This window comes from Anolis carolinensis, chromosome 2 (assembly GCF_035594765.1).
Source record: "Anolis carolinensis isolate JA03-04 chromosome 2, rAnoCar3.1.pri, whole genome shotgun sequence".
Classification (NCBI taxonomy): domain Eukaryota; kingdom Metazoa; phylum Chordata; class Lepidosauria; order Squamata; family Dactyloidae; genus Anolis; species Anolis carolinensis.
In genome coordinates, this window is record NC_085842.1 from 19,595,399 (window position 1) to 19,604,419 (window position 9,021).

The 9,021-nt window shown below is 41.1% G+C and overlaps 1 protein-coding gene across 1 annotated transcript in view; it reads left to right on the top strand.

The window, feature by feature from the left end:
* Positions 1-8,814, top strand: part of LOC103277550 (zinc finger protein 271) — a 39,013-nt gene extending 30,199 nt beyond the window's left edge. Inside the window, exons 8-12 of the mRNA XM_062973527.1 lie at positions 1,654-2,129; positions 2,307-2,400; positions 3,292-3,368; positions 3,547-3,667; positions 5,557-8,814. The gene's annotated coding sequence lies outside the window, so the exon portion shown is untranslated. The remainder of the gene's footprint in view (positions 1-1,653; positions 2,130-2,306; positions 2,401-3,291; positions 3,369-3,546; positions 3,668-5,556) is intronic.
* The last annotated feature ends 207 nt before the right edge of the window (positions 8,815-9,021 follow it).

The window sequence follows — 9,021 nt, forward strand, 5'->3', positions numbered from 1 at the left end:
CTTTCTGAATGCGATGAATCCAGAACTATTCACGAGGAGCAACTAATAAAACCAAGTTTAAGAAAGGCTATTATCTCTGAAAGCAATGTTAGTTTGTTATGGTGTCAGAAGTGAATTGAGAATATACTGCAAGTCGCTTCTGGTATGAGAGAATCAGCCGTCTACAGAGATGTTGCCTAGAGGACGCCCGGATGTGTTACCATCCTGTGGGAGGCTTCTCTCATGTCGCTGCATGGGAAGCTGGGGCTGACAGATGGGAGCTCACCCCGTCTCATCTCAAAATGAGAATATATTGGAAGTCGCTTCTGGTACCGTGTTTCCCCGAAAATAAGACAGTATCTTATATTAATTTTTGCTCCCAAAGATGCTTTAGTTCTTATTTTCAGGGGATGTCTTATTTTTCCATGAAGAAGAATTCACATTTATTGTTGAACTAAAAAAATGAACATTCATTATATCCTGGACAGTAGTAGTCATCACAAACCAGCATAACCAAACAATCAGTGAATCTTAAAAAGAATTTCTTGTTACTACCATTATTTCCATGTACAACAATCTATGGTATGTATATTTACCAATCCTGCATGCTCTGGTGTTCTGTTTGGCAGGCATGCTTCCAAACAAAAACTTTGCTAGGTCTTACTTTTGGGGGAGGCCTTATGTTTAGCTATTCAGCAAAACTTCTACTAGGTCTTATTTTTTTTGGGATGTCTTATTTTCGGGGAAACAGGGTATGAGAGAATTGGCCATTTACAGAGACGTTGCCTAGGGGATGCCCAATGTGTTTCCATCATGTGGGAGGCTTCTCTTGTGTCCCTGCATGGGAAGCTGGGGCTGACAGACGGGCACTCACCCTGTCTCATGAATTCGAACCACAGACCTTCAGGTCAGCAGTTAGAACAGTGTTCTACAACAGGTAGAACACTGGGGGAAGGAAAAGATTTAATTATATGAATTGTAAATATTTTTCTTTTCTTTGTAACAAAATAAATAGTAATGTAATAAAATTTATTTTTAAAAAGATGGCGGGAGGGCCTCTCAGCGGCTCTTGGAGAGTTCCTGGTTGGTAGGATGGCTCCCTCCCACTCAGCAACCTGTGGAATTGCAGTTAAAGATGGTGAAATTCATTGTGTGGTGAAATTCATTCTTTTGATTATCTCAGCTGAGACAGGCAATAGAAGGAATTAATTTTTTGGTCTTTAGTTTTTTTTTTAAAGTATCTCCCAGTTGTTGTGTTTTTTGTTTTCTTCATAAAGCGAGGAGGAAAGACATTCATATTTATATGTTTCCTTTTTCCCCCTCAGATGAAATTGTGTAAATTACTTCAGTATTGCTAAATTTTATGTAGCTGGACATAGCATTTGACAAGTCTGTGTATAAGGCAGCAGTCTTCTGCACTTGTTAGTGGAATTTGTTTTATTACTCTATTCATTTTAATTCAATGTGCCGTATATAGTTTTCATTCTACTGCTGGTCATAAACCATCATCACATTTCATTGATGGAAGGAGCCAATTTCATCTTCAATGTGATTCTCAAACACCACTCTAGATCAGGAGAGAATTTGTTATAGTTCCCTCTCTAAACACCTTATTTGCTTGCTTTTCTATCCTCTGTGTCCCCAGTAATTTTTTACAATGTTTTTGCCTTGCAGGGAGAAGCATCTGGCAATATTGAAAATATTCTTCATCCTTTTGGAATATACCTGTGACAATGATCAGCCGAGAATTCGTTGGACGCAGTTTGGGGAAAGGCCCTTATCTCATTCAGGCCAAGCCTGGTGGAGCGTTCAAGGAAAGAGCTACACAGAAGAGCCTGAGGAAGAATGTACTCCTTTCAGACAGACAGCGGCAGAGCTTCAGGCATTTCCGCTACAAGGAGGCAGAGGGGCCCCGGAGTCTTTGCAGCCAGCTTTATTCCCTTTGTCGGCAATGGCTGAAGCCAGAAAGACACACCAAGGCGGAGATGCTGGACCTGGTGGTGCTGGAGCAGTTCCTGGCCATCCTTCCTGCGGAGATGAAGCGCTGGGTGAGGGAGTGCAGGGCAGAGAGCAGCTCCCAGGCCGTGGCCCTGGCAGAAGGATTCCTCCTCAGCCACGCAGAGGAAGGCAGGCAGAGCAAGGAGCAGCAGGTGAGCAGACATCTGGAAAAAAATTATTTTAAAAATATTTTAATACTGCTTACTGTACACCATTGATTTCTGGAAATCATTCAAAGTATAGATGGTCTGCCCTGGCCTTGAAGTACTCCATTCTTTTCTCAATTCTCTCCATTTGTAATGTGATCCTACTTGTTTTTCCCTCTGCAGTACTGGTTTGTGGAAGAGATGACTGAAGTAACAAAGGGTCCTTCGGAGACCAAGGGGATGATGATGGAGAGGGGAAAGGTTTCCACTTCAATGGGTTAAGTATGAAGGGGACTCTTTTATTCTTGGTTCAATCCTTCCAAATAAGCAAAAAAATCTATGGGCATTGTGGATTTCTGGCTGTTAAACAGTTTTGTTCCTTCTGGAGACAGCACTTTTATAAACTTGACACTCTCCGTATGGTAGAGAGACAGTAGAGAAAGCAATAAAGAAGTAGTTAGATAAGAAAACATTCTGGGCCCATGTAGTTTTCCTCAAGTCAATTATTTTATTTATTTATTTGCAACATTTATATCCTGCCCTTCTCACCCCGATGGGGACTCTGGGTGGTTTACAAGTATATATACATACAATATATTATATTAAATGACTATATTGCAATATTATTAGTAATATTGCATATAATATAAATATACAATTATAATAGTGAATTATAATTATTATTACATTTATTTATGTTCCAATTTGCATATATTTCTGTATATTTGATACCTTCACCAAATATGAAGCTGCACTGAGTCCCATACAGGGTGTTTGAAAAAGAGCTCACTAGTTTCCATTTAATTTAAGCACCCTGTGTTTCTCCTGTGTGTCTTTGTCTTGGTTCTGTTTTGTTTGTGAGGTTACAGAAAGACCTCACTTAGAAATATAGAGGATAGTCATGACTTGCCTTTCTCCTGGCTTGCTGTGAGTCTTTTGGGCTGTATGGCCATGTTCCATAAGTTTTCTCTCCTAGCGTTTCGCCAGGAGACCATAGAGGGTAGACCACAACATCTGAGGATGCCTGCCACAGATGTGGGCAAAATATCAGGAGAGAAAACTTCTGGAACATGGCCATACAGCCCAAAAGACTCACAGCAACCCAGTGATTCCGGCCATGAAAGCCTTCAACAATACATTGCCTTTCTGCTTTTTGTGTCTCTCACAGGAGAAGGAACAAGGACACAACCCACATTTACAAGTCCATCTCTTGATTATGATGCAGCGTCAGTGGGGCTGGATCAGGTGAGGGAAAGATCCCTGGTGGGCTGGGTATCCCTGAACATGGAGGAATTCCCCATGAAAGGAAGATGCCCACTCTGAAGACCCTGTTGAAGACTAAAATTCAATTAGACTGTTCCAAGCTCCATTTCCTTTCTATTGGATTGATACTTCCTGCTCACAAAAATGCATCTTTCCTTAGGTGCCCTTTGAGGAGGTGGCTGTGGATTTCACGGAGGAGGAGTGGGCTCTGCTGGATGCAAGTCAAAGGGCCCTTTATGGAGAAGTCATGGGAGAGACTTCCAAGCTCCTGTTTTCTCTGGGTAATTCCTCTTCTTTCTTGTATCCATGTACACCACAACAATTATTCTTGCCCCCATTAAATGCCCTGTATTTCAGAAAGCCAAGTTCTCCTCTTTCACCCTGACTCCTCAAGTTGCAATAAATGATGTCAGGTCCAAATGAGGACCACTTGGGAAAGAGTGGGCACCTTGAAGTGGATCCCCTGAAAGAGCCTCCTTGGCTATCCACATAATTTCCAGTTATCACAAAGAATGAAAACTTGACTGGTCAGAGGGCTAATGAGAAATCTAAAGGGGGTTCCTCTACTAAAGAGCAAACAATTTCAGTGGCCTACACCTACTGGATAGCAAAGTCCAGTTTCTTTAATTAAATTGCCCAAAGATACACAAAAACAACAGGTGAGCTGTTAGTAAAATTGTAAGGAATCAATTACTTTTTACATAGATGTAGGAGCAAATTAGCAATAAGTACTGCTAAATCAAATAGTGTGCTGAATTGTGGGAAACAAATTCTTGCTTGAATTATAATCCTCACTGTACTGATCTTCACACTTTTTATGTAAATCATTTTTATTATTTACTTTACAAAGTACTAAGGTACAGGAATACTATTGAATATTTATACCTCAGTATAGTCAAGCTTGTAATAATTTTCCCCTGGCTTCTCCAGCTATTGTATAGTCTAAACATAATACAAATAGATTCACTGTAGCTCATAGTCTTATTAATCTTATATACAACCATCTATCAAAGGTTCTCAAAAGTACTCATTTTGTTTTCTCCATCATCTGTATCCTGTTTTACATCATTTCCCCTCCTTCTCCCTCCTCTCCCCCTCGGATCAGTTTACTAATCTTACTATGCTTATTATAGTTGTTCAATCATGAGGGTAGTCTTATTTAATTCCTTATATTTATCTTTCCCCTTTATTCTGCAAATGAGACCCTTCCATTTTTCCTCCCAGGTCTTTCTTGTTTGGCCCATCCTATAATAATTTTTCCTTTTACTGATATAGTCTTGGAGGAGGTAGTCAGATAGATATTTATACAAAGTTTTTGTATCCCATTTCTTTTGGTCCTTCCAGCCTAGGGCAATTGAGGCTTTAATTGCATCTAACCTGTGTTTTTATTTTTCCCTCCCATTCTTTAAATCTCCCATTGCCCTCCATTGTTTGAATGAAAGATTGTGTCTTGTTTCAATCTATTTTTATCCCCAATAGCTCCTTCATTTCCTTCTTAATTATTTTATGGAACCTTTATATTTTTTCACATTCCTACCACATGTGGATGTATGTTCTGGTTTTTCCACAATTATGCCAACATTGTTTTGGGCAGGTTCTAATTTATTTATTTACTATACTTTTACTCCGCCCTTCTCACCTCGGAGGGGACTCGGGGCGGCTTAACAACATGGCCAATAATTCAGTGCCTTTTAAAACAATTACAAAGAAATTACAGAAAAGTAATTTAAAAATACATATTAAATTACAATAAAATACAGTTAAAACCATTAATATCACGTGATCCAAAAGCAAGATCTTGGGCCATTCCATTGGTCAAATACTGAGTCTTTATATTGAACTTCACACTTGAGAATAATGATTGAATCAATATTTCTCCTCACTGATAGATCACAAAATCATAAAATCATGGCATGGGAATATATCACAAAGGTTATCCAGCCCAACTCCCTTCTGCCATGCAAAATATAAAGTCAAAACTCTCCTAACAGATAATCACCATCTAGCCTCTATTAAAAAGCCTCCAAAGAACACTGTATTGTGCTCTCTTGTTACATATTTTACTATCAAGCTCTTGCTGATAGATAGGAAGGTATTTTGTCAACTAACAAATTGTGTCAAAGCCTCATTTACCTGTGGGGCTCTGACTAATTATTTTTCTGCTTTCCAGGTGGTGATGAGCAATTTGGAGAGAATGAAGGGGACCCAAGTAAGGGACTGTTCAATAAAGACAAATATAAACAGATGGGACCAATAGGAAGAAACACTGATGCTCCTAGCAAGAGGAGGAAGAAAATATCAACTTCTCGAGTTGAAAAGGTCTGTGGAATCTCAGTCCCAGAAATAACTCAGAAAGGAAAGGATTGGAATGGAAGTACTTGTCAATTATGTGGAAGAAACTTTAGTTGTAAACAAAGCCTTGCTTCTCATCTGAGGTCTCACACGGGAGTAAGGTCTTTCAAAAGTGGAGAGTGTGGAAAGAATATCAGTTTTAGGAAAACTTCCATTTCCCATTCAGGAAACCACTTGAGCCATGAACCATTTAAATGTTCAGATCATGGAAAGAGCTTCATTGAGAAGAGACAGCTGACCTGTCATCAAGCACTTTACACAGGAGAGAAACCATTTCAGCTCTTGGAGAGTGGAAAAAGTTTCACTCAGAAAATGCACCTCACATGTCACCAAAGAACTCATTCTGTAGATGAAGGATTTTCAGGCTTGGAGTGTGGAAAGAGCTTCAGTTGGAGGACCAGCTTGAATCATCACCGAGTGTCCCATGCTGGAAAGAAATCATTTAAATGTTTGGAGTGTGAAAAGAGCTTCAGCCAGAAATCACTCCTCGCTTGTCATCAAAAGGTTCACACAGGAGAGAACCTATTTAACTGCCTGGATTGCGGAAAGAGTTTCGTTCGGAAGACTCACCTCGAATGTCATGAAAGAGTTCACACAGGAGAGAAACCATTTCAGTGTTCAGAGTGCGGAAGAGGCTTTAGGCTGAAAACGCACCTCACTTGTCATCAGAGGGTTCATACCGGGGAGAAACCATTTCAGTGTTTGGAGTGTGGAAGAAGCTTCCGTCGGAAGGGACACCTCACTCACCATCAAAGCGTTCACACAGGGGAGAAACCATTCCAGTGTTTGGAGTGTGGAAAAAGTTTCACTCGGAAGTCAAACCTCTCTAGTCACCAAAGAATTCACACGGGGGATAAACCCTTTCAGTGCCTGGAGTGTGGAAGAAGCTTCAGCTTTAAGTCTTATCTTGCTTCTCATCAACGAATCCACACAGGAGAGTAACCATTCAGATGCTTGGAGTGTGGGAAAGGTTTCAGCCACAAGGCATCCTTTATTGCTCATCATGCCTCTCACAAAGAGGAGAATGCATTCAAATGGTTGGAGTATGGAACGAGCTTCAGCCTGACGGCAGACCTCACTTGTTCTCAAAATGTTCATATAAGGAAGAAACCATTTAAATGCTTGGAGTGTGGAAAGAGCTTCAGGCAGAAGATATCTCTCACTTGTCATCAAAGAGTCCACACAGGGGAGAAACCGTTTCAGTGTTTAGAGTGTGGAAGAAGTTTCAGGTTGAAGGCAAACCTCACTCGTCATCAAAAAGTTCATACAGGGGAGAAGCCCTTTAAATGCTTTGAATGCGGAAAGAGTTTCATTCAGAAGGTACACCTGGTTTGCCATGAAGCAACTCATACAAGGGAGTATGAGTTCAAATTAGAAGTGATTGGACAACAGAGCTGAGGTGGCTCCTCCATCAGATTTTGGGTTGTATGTATTGCCAGGAAAGTTGGACCATCTCACTTAGAGAAGGCTCCTACCACATGTGCATCATGGAAGGCAGGCAGGGAGAGGGAGACTGCAAGATAAGATCTAAGGGTCCAAAGATAGTCTGTGTAAAGCATGAAGAGAGTGGGTGGGAGAAACAAACAAGAAGTTACCATAAATATGCTTCGCCTAAACTCCAAGATAGTCACGTGCAATCTTAAGTGTTCAGTTGTCATCAGAGTTCACGCAAGGGGAAAGCCACTTAAATGCTTTGAATGTGGAAAGATTTTCATTCAGAAGGTACAAAAGATCTGCCATCGAGCAACTCATCAAAGGAAGTGGCAGTTCAAATCAGGACTGGGCAAACAAGAGAGCTAAGGTGTCCCTTATTCAGTGACTCTCAGGGCTGAGTGTCCCTGAATGTCGTCATTATGGGTAACTGGAAGAGACGTTGCACCTTCCACTGGGGCAAATGGAAGTGCCTTTCCTGTCGCCTCTGGAGATGTTGTGAGAGGTGGGCTTTGTGATTCTTAGATGGAAGAATACTTGACAGAGCTTTCCATACACCTCTTTTGGCTGTAAAACAGGGTGGTAAGATCAGCCTTTGGGATAAGTTAGTCCCAGATGCCCTACCGGGCCTGTAGTTCACACAGTTCTCTCCTTGACTGTAAGAGCTTGGAGTGTGTAAAGAACTTCCATAGGGAGATAGACCTCATTTCCCATTAAAGAACTTTGGGTTGGAACATTCATTTAAGAACTGGGTATTTGGGAAGAGCTGTAGTAGGAAGGAGAGCCCTTATTTCACACGAAAGAGCTGAATGTCAGAAAAAACCAACAACAAAACATTATTTTCTGTCAACTTTATTGGAATTGTGTGCCTTCAAGTCAGTCCCCACATATAGTGAATCGTAGGTGAATCTATAAAATTTGTTCAGAGCTGCTGGCTTTCCTCTGAGGTTGAAAGAGTAAGTCTGGTTCACGATCACCAGTGGGTTTCCCTGACAAAGCAGGATTTCAAACTCAGATCTTCTAAGTCATCCAATCTTGAAAGCACTGCAGCATTTGTGTGTGTGTATCAGGAGCAACCTGAGAAACTGCAAGTCGATTCTGGTGTGAGAGAATTTGCAGTCTCCAAGGACATTGCCCAGAGGATGCCCAGCTGCTTGGTGTTTTACCCTTCTTGTGGGAAGCTTCCCACATGTCCCTGCATGGGGAGCTGGAGCTGACAGAGGGAGCTCACTCGCTCTCCCGGATTCAAACGGTCGACCTGTCAGTTAGCAGTCCTGCCAGCACAAGGGTTTTATAGCAGTTGGAAAACATGCAAATGTGAGTAGATCAATAGGTACCGCTCTGGCAGGAAGGTAATGGTGCTCCATGCACCTTGGAAGTGTCTACCGACAACGCCGGCTCTTCAGCTTAGAAATGGAGATGAGCACCAACCCCCAGGGTTAATGATTAAATGACTGTTCACTTGTAAAAGTCAGGCATTTCATTTTTTTGTTTTGGTGGAACAAGTGCTGTCCTGATTTCTGATTTTGTAGAATGAGACTATGACTTACCGTGATCTTGACATTATACTCCTATTGATGCAGCCGCCCTGAATCCTTTTGGAAAGGAAACGGGATATAAATAAAGTTTATTATTATTATTAGAACTGCTTTGGCTTTTATTTAGCTGTTACATCACACTGTTGCCTCATATTCAGCTTGTAGTCTCCTAGGACACCTAGATAACTTTCACACAGACTCGTTTCAAGCCAGATGTCCCCCATCCTATGTCTGTGCTTTTAATTTTTCTTGCCAAATTGTAGTATCATACATTTCTTGATGTTGCAATTAATCTTGTTAGTTTTGACTCAGCT